The sequence below is a fragment of the Littorina saxatilis genome, linkage group LG9, assembly GCF_037325665.1.
Source record: "Littorina saxatilis isolate snail1 linkage group LG9, US_GU_Lsax_2.0, whole genome shotgun sequence".
NCBI lineage: Eukaryota > Metazoa > Mollusca > Gastropoda > Littorinimorpha > Littorinidae > Littorina > Littorina saxatilis.
The window spans coordinates 9,076,652-9,090,226 of record NC_090253.1 but is presented as its reverse complement, the minus strand read 5'-3'; positions in this window follow the sequence as shown (position 1 = coordinate 9,090,226).

The window sequence follows — 13,575 nt, the reverse complement described above, 5'->3', positions numbered from 1 at the left end:
CGAATACGAAAGTTTGCCATAGGCCATCGGCCCCTTGCAATGGGGATATCACACATCACGCGCAACGAAGGCACTGTACAAAAAACAAACGGGTGGAAAACCGAACCCGGAATTAGTATCCACTTGGTCACATCCAAGTCGACAGTGTCTTTAGTCTGAGACTGTTCCGTTTTAACAAGATATTTTTCGATACCGATCGCGGTTTGTCAGTCACAACTCAAATATGAATCGGTGTTCCCACGAGCTTCGTGAAAAGTCAGTCTGGCATGGCACGCAGGTAGCATTGTACCAATGTAGACAGGACCTGGAGATCTGCAGTCAAATGGTCGATTTCTTCTCGAAAGGTGTTGCGGTCGACTTGGGGCAGGCGCCGGATAGTTGGGGGCATGTCATCCTCTTGTCGGTACGACGTGGTCTCGGCTGTTTCACAGTCATATGTCAGAACGTAGTCGTCTCCCCTTGCAATCAGCTGTTTCTTGCCACCTTTTCTTTCACAGACGACTTTTATGAGAGCGCGGTTTCTGTTTCTGTTAAACAGTCTTGCTTTCAGTTGAATATTCTTTGAGCAGCAGTTTAGGGCTAGATCGTATACATCGCCTGGATCAAATTCTTTGTCTGTTGCTGCCAGTTCCGCTGCAGTGGTTTCATCGTCTGCTATCGGTGACGTCACATCACAACACACCTACCTCTGACCGGAAATTCTCGCACGTGGCTGACCTTGTTGTGTCAAAGTGGGCAGGCGTGTGCTGGGTTGCCAGGCTGCGTGTTTCACGTGTTTTTCCAATCCTGGAATGTTGTTTATCATAGTCTTTTCTTGGCGAGTAAAGAGGGTACGTGTGAAGATAAGCACTTGCCTGTGTTTGCTGCTCTTGTTGTTCTTTTGATTTTGCGTAGACCGTAGCTCTCTCTGTGTCCCTTCGTATCTGACTCGGTGGCTTGCGACGATATCTCAGTTCAGTGCTTGGTTGTGTTGTTAGCGTTGTAATGGCGGCTGTCTCGAGGCTAGTCAGTCGCAAAACAACAACGGTCTTGCTTCCTTCTGCGGACACCTTCCATGAAGTGAGTTGGTTTTCGGTTAGCAGGGCCTCTAGTACGACTTTCACTGCAGTTGGGAGTCCAACAACAGACATGGTACTTGAATATTTGAAGATTTTGAGCTGGTAAAATCGCAGCAGTCAAAAATCCGCCCTGTTCGGTCTCGTTCCGTCACGCCGGTGAGAGAGAGAGAGAGAGAGAGAGAGAGAGAGAGAGAGAGAGAGAGAGAGAGAGAGAGAGAGAGAGAGAGAGAGAGAGAGAGAGAGAGAGAGAGAGAGAGACTGACTTCTTGCTGAGTTTGGATGTAACTGACTGTTGCATTGCAAACTCATATATATATCTAAAGTTGTTTGAATATCCGTATTCATATTACACTTTCACTTTACGTGGTGTGGAATAGTTATGCATTTGTGTGTATCAGAATCATGTCTTATGGTATATTTCTTTCTCCTGTCTGTCCATCCATCCACACAAAAGTAGTCACTTCCCTTTAGGATTCACTTAATCACGCATTATTGGTTGACTGTGCTTAATTTGCTTTCAAATAATAAGTATGAAATGTGCAAGTTTTATGAGTTTGGCATTTTTGTGTGTGTGCATGTTTTTAATGAATGGTATTATTAATTGCTGAATCAACTTGAGTCGAGATAATTTTGCAGTGAGTGCAAGTTTTTGTGTGTGCCTTTCCCCCCTCATACCAATTGAACACAAAAATACTGTAAAACACAAGTGGAATCGTGGCATATGTCTCCCTCTCAGTCTCTCTCTCAGTCTCTCTCTCAGTCTCTCTCTCTCTCTCTCTCTCTCTCTCTCTCTCTCTCTCTCTCTCTCTCTCTCTCTCTCTCTCTCTAGAATTGAAATGGCAAACTCACTTGAGTAAAATTTGCAAATTAGTATCTAAAAATTTGTACTTATTGTCTAAATTAAGACATTATGCCGATGTGGAAGCACTCAAGTTGTTTTATTACGCTCACATAATGCCCCATATCAACTTTGCTTCAACACTTTGGGATAACTGCAGTGATGTTCATCTCAAACGACTCAATTCTCTTCATCGCCGTGCTGCAAAACTAATTCTGCATGAGTCAAATAAGCCAACAGATGATAAATTAAAGCTCCTTAATTTCCTTCCCTTGAAAGATCAGTTGACGCTAAACAAGGCTGTCTTTATGTACAAAGTAATTAACAATAATGTTCCTGGATATTTAAAATTACATTTCAGACATGCCACAAAAAGATATGGGTCCCAGAACCTGATTCCCCCCATCCCTCGTCTAGACTTGTATAAGTCAAGTTTAGCCTTCTCAGGAGCATCTCTATGGAATTCCATACCCCTACCCCTCCGAAATGCCTCTTCTGTGAAAACGTTTAGGCGCCAGTTTCATTCCCGCTTAATGGGTAAATAGAACACTTTTCATGTCTGATATGTAACTCATAACTCATAACTCTCATAACTCATAACATTTTATTGATCCAACAAAGGAAATTAATTTAGTCATCAGCACATATAGGTCATTAATTAATAACTATAAAAGAATAAAAGAAGAAAATTCATAAAACCCATGATATAAAAATACCCTTTTTTGATGTTAGTGCTTTTTACATTTAGTCAAGTTATGTTTGCATTTTGATTTGTTCTTTATGTGTATGTATTGATAATGATATACATGCGAATGATTGGGACATTTCCTCCCCACATTTTTTTTCTCTCTTTTGTTATTAGTTGTTTTGGATGTTTATATGCAATGCATTATTGCAACTATGCTGCAATTTCCACACTATATTGTTTTTCCCATTTTTGAATGTGTATACAAAACCATAACCCTTTTCTTATTACTATTTACATTATGTACGTCTGCAAGGAACAATAACCTTGTCAATTTTACTATCTATATTATGTGCGTCTGTATTAAGTGTTTGTATAAGGGACAGGTTGTAAGATTAGGCTTTGCCTAAAACCTCTATCCTTTGGTAATAAAGTTCAGTTTCAGTTTCTCTCTCTCTCTCTCTCTCTCTCTCTCTCTCTCTCTCTCTCTCTCTCTCTCTCTCTCTCTCTCTCTCTCTCTCTCTCTCTCTCTCTCCCTCTCAGGTAGCAGTATTGCAAAATTTAATTGTAGCAGAGTTAGGCTATTTTTGCCTGATTTTATATTATATGTTTATTTGATTTCAAATAAATTACTTTTCATTCTTTTTATTCTGTTTTTACATTTAGTCAAGTTTTGACTAAATGTTTTAACATAGAGGGGGAATCCAGACGAGGGTCGTGGTGTATGTGTGTGTGTGTGTGTGTGTGTGTGTCTGTGTCTGTGTCTGTGTCTGTGCGTGTGTGTGTGTACAGCGATTCAGACCAAACTACTGGACCGATCTTTATGAAATTTGACATGAGAGTTCCTGAGAATAATATCCCCGGATGGTTTTTTCTTTTTTTCGATAAATACTTTTCATGACGTCATATCCGGCTTTTTGTAAAAGTTGAGGCGGCACTGTCACACCTTCATTTTTCAATTAAATTGATTGAAATTTTGGCAAAGCAATCTTCGACGAAGGCCGGACTTCGGTATTGCATCTCAGCATGGAGGCTTAAAAATTAATTAATGACTTTGGTCATTAATCTGAAAATTGTAATAATTTTTTTTTTATATAAAACGATCCAAATTTACGTTCATCTTATTCTATACTGTTCAAAAAAAGAAACGCATAGCTTGTAATATTTGGTTAATTTAGTTATATGGCTACAAGGATATCCACCAAACTGCAGAAAATGTTTATCTGGTCGTCGACCTTTCGTCCATTGCCACAAGTGAGCTCTGCACGTGACGCATGCGTTATCAGTGGATACAATGTCAAAAGTGCTCATTTGGCATGACCACTCGTCATGCTTCAGTGTAATCTCGTGAAACTCGGGGAATATTGAGCTCTCACCATGTCTTCCAAAACCCATAAAAGCGGATTGTTCGCCACAAAGAAATCAGACGACAATTCAGCGACGAAAGATGGCCCGATTGAGCAGAGAAGACCGCCAAATTGCATTGGGTCGTTTACAAGCAGGCCAAAGTCAAAGTGCAATCGCCAGGCACTTCCACGTGTCCCAGAGCACCATCAGTAGACTGTGGGTCAGGTTTCAAGCCACTGGCTCCGTTGCTGACTTGCCACGAGCGGGAAGACCAAGGGCGACAACTGCTGCTCACGACCGCTTCATACGGCTCCGCCACCTCCGGAATAGTTTCCTGTCGGCCTCATCTTCTGTCCAGGCTCTCCCCGGGCCACACCGATTATCGGACCAGACCGTGCGGAACCGCCTGCATGAAGCTGGTTTGAGAGCTCGCAGACCTCACAGAGGAGCTGTCCTCACCCGCCGCCATCGCCAGAACCGAGTGCAGTGGGGCAACCAGCACCTTCGCTGGACCGTCCGGAATCACTGGAGACACGTGTGGTTCAGCGACGAGTCCTACTTCCTGCTCCAGCGACATGATGGTCGGAGGAGGGTCTACCGGAGAGTAAACGAACGTTACGCGCCCAACTGTGTGGATGAGGCACCCGTTCATGGTGGTGGAGGCGTCATGGTGTGGGGGGCGATCAATACCGCTGGAAGGAGCACCCTGGTGCACGTCCAAGGGCGCATAACTGCCCAGCGATACGTGGAGAAAATTCTGCGCCCACACGCCCTTCCTCTTCTGGCTGACCAGGATGCCATATTCCAGCAGGACAACGCTCGCCCGCACACAGCACGACTCACCACCCAGTTCCTCACCGACCACCATGTCCAGGTGCTTCCCTGGCCATCCATGTCGCCAGACATGAACCCGATAGAACACCTCTGGGATGAATTGGACAGACGTGTGCGCAGGCGAGAAGAAGCGCCGGCAAATCACCGCGATCTATTGCAGGCACTTCAGGAGGAGTGGGACACCATCCCACAGCAAGATATCCGGCATCTGATCCAGTCCATGCCCAGAAGGTGCCGGGCAGTTGTTGCTGCTCAAGGCAGTCACACCCCCTACTGACTTGACAGCCTCGGCACCCAATCGTATTGATTGACTGATTGATTTGAAGATGCAAATGAACTGTGTGTGCATTCAACTGTGTCCATACCAAATTTCAAACAAATAATCTAAATATTGGATTTTCTGTTAATTTTTTCGAAAAATAAAACAAATTTGGCAAGTAGCAACTATGCGTTTCTTTTTTTTGAACAGTATATATTTGGATTAAAAACAAGCTCTGAAAATTAAAAATATAAAAATTATGATCAAAATTAAATTTCCGAAATCGATTTAAAAACAATTTCATCTTATTCCTTGTCGGTTCTTGATTCCAAAAACATATAGATATGATATGTTTGGATTAAAAACACGCTCACAAAGTTAAAACGAAGAGAGGTACAGAAAAGCGTGCTATGCAGCACAGCGAAACCACTATACTAGTCTACCGCGCTGTGAACAGGCTCGTCAGTTTCACTCCGTAATGCACAAGCGGCGGACTACGGTCATTGTGAAAAAATGCAGTGCGTTCAGTTTCATTCTGTGAGTTCCACAGCTTGACTAAATGTAGTAATTTCGCCTTACGCGACTTGTTGTGTGTGTCCTATTTGAAACTAAATGAATAAAACAATGTATGCAAATATTTTCGTTGAAAATACTATGTATATGTGTGTGTGTTGAGGCATGTGTGTGTGTGTGTGCACATGATTTTGGAGCCATTCCATGGACAGTGTTTTTCACAAAATTACGATGTCCTATTGAAATTTCTGAAAGCGGTCAAATGTCCTATTGATGTTGAAGAGCTCAGGACATTTGTCCTATAGGTGTGAAGTGTAACAACACGCCATCCGAATAGGCATGCAAACGGCGTTTTTTCTCACAAACTCTCATTGAACAGATATCAAACCTCACTTGTTTTGACAACATTGGTGTTTTTACCGTCAACATGAAAGTTGATTCCCGCAGTGGGGCACTGCGGTTATGAAATTAAAGGCCCCTCCTGTTTTTGGAACCGCAGGAGCTTTCTAGTTTGCTGTTAGGTAGATTTTTGGTTCCTCTTTCCTGTCATGCTCTCTTTTTCTTCATGAATTCTTTTCTTTTTTCTGCCTTCTTGCTCATTCACCTGTATTTTTTCCAAAAATCTCTTCTCTTGCCGCTTGTCTCGCGATTCATGTATAGTTTAATCTGTTAGTGTTCTGATGTAAGTCCAGCAGTAGATAGGTTAAGCCTATTTTAACATACTGGAAACTGGTAATCTTCCAGTAGGTATTAATTTAGTTTTACTAAAGCCTGCTGGGACACAAGTAATGGGTTAGTGCATTTGTAAACAGGAATCGCTTGACAAGTGGCCCCCTTCATCCCCCCCTTCCTCGTCCTGATATGGCTCTGCGTAGTCGGCTGGACGTTAAGCAACAAATAAACAAACAAACAAATGAAAGTTGATACTTGTGGTGTGTTGTACTGTCAAAGCATGAGGAAAAACGGCATATTCGGTTTCATGTAATTGCCTTTTTTAAAGCTTCACTGTCACAATTCGAGTGTTTTAAATGAAACGTGTTCAGGCTTACTTGACGATGATACGTGCGTGAGAATGTGATTTTAGAAAGAACGTTGAAATTCAGTACTTGACTGTTTGCTAAATCTCAAAAGGTGAAACTCCTTAACAGCCCATACGGAACAAGGATAATGTATTAACAAGGAAACCTAATGACTTGTTTGTGTTTTAGAGTCTTAAATGACCCCCCGCGGGTTAGGGGGAGTCCCATATTGGTTGGGACGAGAAAGAATTTACCCGATGCTCCCCAGCATGTCGTAAAAGGCGACTAACGGATTCTGTTTCTCCTTTTACCCTTGTTAAGTGTTTTTTGTATAGAAAAAAGTCAATTTTTGTACAGATTTTAGTCAAGCAGTATGTAAGAAATGTTAAGTCCTTTGTACTGGAAACTTGCATTCTCCCAGTAAGGTAATATATTGTACTACTAGAGGAATACCCGCTTCGCCGGGAAGAAGAAGAGCCGAATACCCGGCTTGAGTGGCGCACCGTACGCCGGCTTCGCCGGGTCCGAACCATGGACCCGCCAAGCTTAGGTCCCACGCAGATTCGTGGAATGGGAACAGCACGAAAATGATTCTGTGGCCATAATGCCATTCCTGATCATATCATGTCGTGTTCCAACCTTGTCGACGACGCCGAATGTAACCGTGTGCCGAAACACCACAATCACCTTTGGAGGCGAAGTCCACTCTAACAGGATTGAGAGAATTAGAGCTTATCTCTAAGCCCTTTTAAAACTGATTTAGCTTTTCAGAGGAAGGCCCGAACATACAGCCACATCAAAGCCGCCAGACCACATCACACACAGAACTCTACAATACACAGGTGTTGCCTACACACCCACACACACACACACACACACACACACACACACACACACACACACACACACACAGAGAGAAGCCGTAAATATATAGAGATAGATGACAGTGTATTTTTCGCGTGGCCATAAATTGATTCGACCTTTGCACTTTTACAGTGAGGACAACTTACGGGTGCAAGGAAAGCGTTCTGGACACTGCGGTGACCTTCTAAAAATAGTAACGGAACGGGAATATCCGAAGCTGCTTCTCATACCTTAGTGCACCATACGAAGGAAGGGAGGTAAACGCTGACAACACTGGAGAAGATAAGGAAGAGTTATTGCAAATGGATCCACAATAAAACCAATATCGGTTCGGCGCTGCTCTCTGAGAGCACGTGTTGAAATATCTCATCGACCAGGTTGTGTTTTGGGTCTACCTGAATATGCCCACCAAATTTGAAGCAGATCCATCGAGAACTTTGGCCGCGCATGAGGAACAAAGACAGACACACAGACAGACAGACACAAGTCGTACAGGCATGTTACAGGCATTAAGTGAAACCAGGCATTACGCGTAATGCCTAAAATGTTCAGGCATTACGCGTAATGCCTGTGACCACTAGGCATTACACGTAATGCCTAAAAATACCAGGCATTACACGTAATGCCTGAAATTTTACTCTCAAAATTACGCTTATTGCCTGAATTGCTTCAGGCAATACACATTACCTCTTGGATGACAGTGAAAACATTTTTTAAGGACAAAGTGTTGACAAAATGTCATGGTGTGAACATAGTAACTAACATTCAATCAAGTGAGCTTTGAAATGAATGCACATTTTATTTTGCGATTATGAGTGATGGTTAGCAATGCGAAATAATGTATTTCTGACATAGTGTTCAGTTTGAATTTCACGTAAGTGTGAGTGCATGTCACAATGGAAAGCTGAGGTCCAATATTTCCAGTCGAGTTTTCACCAGTTGCTTATTCGTCACCATGGAGGATAATGAAAAAGAAAAATTGCTTCCGAAAGCTGTGTACTTCAGAACAATCGAAGAAGTAAAAGCTACCTTCCAGAAAACGACAAAGTCACGTCATGAGTATCATCTCTTGGGAAAGTAAGTGATGTGTGGTGTTTGTCAAAAACAGATTTGAGTGTTGGTATTCAGCTCTACGTCTATCGTGAAACAATACTGAAACCGGGCTATCTCCAATGCTGTCTCTGATAGAGTACTTGACACATAATTATAATATCAAAGGGAGGTAACAAACAAGTCGCGTAAGGCGAAATTACTATATTTAGTCAAGCTGTGGAACTCACAGAATGAAACTGAACGCACTGCATTTTTTCACAATGACCGTAGTCCGCCGCTAGTGCAAAAGGCAGTGAAAGTGACGAGCCTGTTCAGCGCGGTAGCGGTTGCGCTGTGCTGCATAGCACTCTTTACTGTACCTCTCTTCGTTTTAACTTTCTGAGCGTGTTTTTAATCCAAACATATCATATCTATATGTGTTTGGAATCAGGAACCGACAAGGAATAAGATGAAATTGTTTTTAAAACGATTTCGAAAATTTAATTTTGATCATAATTTTTATATTTTTGATTTTCAGAGCTTGTTTTTAATCCGAATATAACATATCTATATGTTTTTGGAATCCGAACATGATGCAGAATAAAATAAAAGTAATTTTGGATCGTTTTATAAAAAAAAATAATTTTAATTACAATTTTCAGATTTTTAATGACCAAAGTCATTCATTAATTTTTAAGCCTCCATGCTGAAATGCAATACCGAAGTCTGGCCTTTGTCGAAAATTGCTTGGCCAAAATTTCAATCAATTTGATTGAAAAATGAAGGTGTGACAGTGCCGCCTCAACTTTTACAAAAAGCCGGATATGACGTCATATAAGACATTTATCGAAAAAAATGAAAAAAACCGTCCGGGGATATCATACCCAGGAACTCTCATGTACAATTTCATAAAGATCGGTCCTGTAGTTTAGTCTGAATCGCTCTACACACACACACGCACAGACACACACACACACACATACACCACGACCCTCGTCTCGATTCCCCCTCCATGTTAAAACATTTAGTCAAAACTTGACTAAATGTAAAAAGGCTTAGTACACTGACTGTTCTTGCTGGAACAAAAACAGCTAATAAGAAAATTGCGTTGTGTTATTTCACATACCGGGACTGTTTCAGCCATTACGTGTAATGCCTGGCAATGATTTTCAGGCATTACACGTAATGCCTGGTATTTTTAGGCATTACGTGTAATGCCTAGTGGTCACAGGCATTACGCGTAATGCCTGAACATTCTAGGCATTACGCGTAATGCCTGGTTTCACTTAATGCCTGTAACATATATATAGAGACGTTGCAAGCCCCTGGAGCAAATTTTTGATTAGTGCTTTTGTGAACAAGAAACAATAATTGACAAGTGGCTCTATCCCATTTCCCCCCTTCCCCCGTCGCGATATAACCTTCGTGGTTGAAAACGACGTTAAACACCAAATAAAGAAAAAGAAAGTCTTAAATGTTCAAGTGTTTACGCACACAAAAAAATAGTCTGTTTACGGTATCCCGACCGACTCTATTTTTTCGCGCGACCCTAGACTTTTTTTTGGCATTTGGTGGGGGGGAAAAAAAGGGTCTTTGTTTTTGGGCAAATAACTTAAAAATATGGTTTTTTGGAGGAACAAAAAAAAATCCCGACCGTAAACAGACTATTTTTTTGTGTGGCCTTATCAAAAACCAAAAACATCTGAAAGACATCAAAAGCAAAAACAAGTTTATTACGCAACAAGAGTTGTTAAAACACACACACACACACACACACGCGCGCGCACACACTTACAAACGCGCGCGCGCGCGTGTGTGTGTGTGTGTGTGTGTGTGTGTGTGTGTGTCTGTGTGTGTGAGTACGTGTGTGTGTATCTTCAAGGCTATCCCTAGATGAACAACTTAACACTGATTTCGTTTAGTCGACCAATTGTTAAGCCGAAGCTTTGAAACTTTACACGTGTCTAGGGCAATATGAATACTGGATATTCCTCAAATATCGTTGACTCTCGTAATATGTAAAGGTCACCAGGTAAAAACGAGGGGAAACTTAGGGAAAGTACCTTTTCTGCAACTGTTTGTAAGAAATAGCTTTCAAACTGCATCGTCGTCTTGGATTCAGATGATGACTAGGTGAAAGTTGACTGCTTTTGAATTCATGTGACCTTGAGAAGATTCAGTGGAGATACTGGTGTGCGACACTGGATTGAATTAAAGCCCCAGTTCGTCTCAAATGGTTTACAGAACGATTTAAATCTTTGCATGAAAAAAGCAGTTCTAACCTTATCGAACACTCTTGCAATAGCATTTAATAACATTAAATGACACATTTCGTTCGAATGGCTATTTATCTTACCCCTGAGCCATCGTAAACCCGTGTGATCCACTTTCCTTTTTTTCACAATTTAGTCGTCTGTTTGTGATTTCAATGCGACTCGCTGTATCTGCAATAGCACGTTATTGTGTACCTCTGAATCTAAAAGGCAACAAACGGCTGCGAGTCACACGAACTGAGCGGTAGAAGTTGACCGTTCAAAGAAACTGTCGACATGCAGAACATTCGTCTGCTACGAGAACCACGTTTTGCGGGACACATTTCTGGGCTATCTTTTTTTAAACTTTCAAAACTTCCAGTTGTACTGATCATGTCTTGATAAAAAAAAGAATTCTTTTATGATTTAAGAATGTTTGTGTAAGAAGCTGTCAATTTATTATTTAGATTTTGAAAGTTAGGTCTAGCGCCAAAACACTGCAGCCGATAAGATGATAAAAGCACGTCATTTCAAGTGTGGTACACTCTCATGACGTCATACTGAAAGGTGATAAATTATGGCTTCACCTTGCAACGTTTTTTTTATTTCAAACATGGTAACATTTTTAAAGGGGTTTCTTTCTCAGAGTTTTGTTTGTCCTCTGTCTGTCTTTCTATGTCTCCGTCTGTCTGACTGATTCAATTAAAAGTGTAATTACTTAGTTTTGCAAAAGTCAAACTAAGTATGATATACCTAATTGATAAAGGTCTCTAAATTCTTATTGTAAACTTGTGAGTTTTATTCAAAACAAATTTAATTGGTGTTTTAAACTCAACAATGGGGCATATGCTGTGATGAGTAGAAGAATGTGTGTTTACGAGCAGAAAAAGCCCATCAAAGTCAAGAATCGTGTTTTTCTTTCTCTATTTTCACCTTGTAGCTTAATCCTACAAGACACTAAGCAACAGTGTAGTACCACTTACAGTGCAATATCTTGTACTTTATTTTTGACCGTCTGTGCAACACTTGATTGACCCATGATCTGAGCTGTTCACATAAGGTAAAGGTAAAAGTAAAGTTCCAAAACCATGTTTGGTCGAAGGGGAGCGAGATGTTAGAGATCTGAATTTCTCTCAGGCCAGCTTTGCCGTACTCTCCCTCGTAGCCTTCGTCGTCCTCGGCCCTGAAAAGGGTCAGGTACCCATTTACAGCTGAGTGGACTGGACAGCACTTTGAACATCGGGTGTAGACAACCCTGTCAGCTTCATGGAGAAGAAAACCCTCATCAAGGCAGAAACGGAAGGATGATTATCATCTCCTCACGCGACATGAACAAGTCGTGCTGATGCGACTCCGCACTGGGCATAACCGCCTAAATGCACACATGTCCCAAAAGATTAAGCTGGTCCCCTCCCCTACATGCAGCTGTGGACTAGAGGACCAGACCACTGAACACATCCTCCAGCGATACACCATCCTTGAGAGTCTGAGAAAAACCGTGTGGCCAACTGCAGTCTCCCCCCACTGCAAGCTGTACGGAGGAAAGGAAGACCTGGAGAAGACGGCATCATTCGCCTCGCTGTCCGGGCTGACAATATAACTAGTGTGATCGACAAGAAGAAGAAGAAGAACATCGGGTACTTGTATTCGCCCCGGGTGGGGATCAAACCCACGCTCTTAAGCGTAAAGGACAAGCGCTCGTACCATTGTGCCACTCAAGCGCTCTAACCATTGTGCCACTCCGAGTCATGTAATACACGTAAAAACCAAAGCATTGATACCACACAAAAGTAGTTTTCCGAAGACGAAGAACTGTACAGGAATGTCATATAAGTACATTGTGCACAATGAATGTAAAGAGCACTAGCAGGAAGTCTTTGTATTGGCCGTTTAACGCTACTTTACAATTTTAATAAGCCTACCAGCCCCCCCCTCCACCCCTAAAATATTTCTAGAGTTTCTGAGGGCTGTTCCGTCATCGGCACTTTGACCTCGACCATTCTAGTGAGGCGCCTACACGGAACAAGCTGGAGAAACCCTTTATCCGTTTATCCCTTGGGAGCCCTGATTTAACTTCAACTCTAACCACCATCATTCACCCTCACCTCGAGCTTCTGCTGACATCTCTTATCTCGCACACACGCGTAGACCGCGGCACACTATAAACATTTACCCTCCCTTCGCTCTTGGTTTAAACAAGTTTATTCAATAAATTCCATTGGTACTATTACCGCATACATGAAATAAGGAACATGGAGCACAACAAGCTAGGCTTATGAGCGTACTCTTAAAAGCAAATGAAATTTGGCGGACGATTTTAACAAATTTGAAATAATGTCAAAATAATAATGGTAAATTAATGGTAGACAAACATGTAACAATAAAAGAAAATAAAACCCCAACAAAAAAAACCAATGCTAAACTAACAACAGTACTCACACGCGCTCGCACACTCACTCGCACACACACGCATACAATGACTTCCACATGGTTGAAAATAGAATACTACCAGAACAAGGAAATGTAAACAGTACTGCACATGGTCGTTTCGAACATGGATGAGATAAATGCATTCATTATTCAAAACGTTTGCTTAATAAGATAAACCTGAATAACTGGTCAAATATCAATGCATTTTCGCTGTCTGACTTGTCTCTATTGCCATACAGAAAATCATCAGCGGTTAGCAAATCATAGTTGGGCAGTGTTGACAAGGTGACTTCACGTATTTGAAGAGATAAGGGGCAATGAAAAATATAGTGCTCCGCATTTTCAACAGGATAACCACAAGTGCATGACGGGTCGGGAATTAAATGTCTGTCAAATAGATCACTATTTAGATTGCTGATCCTCAATCTCAGTCTGCAATGGATA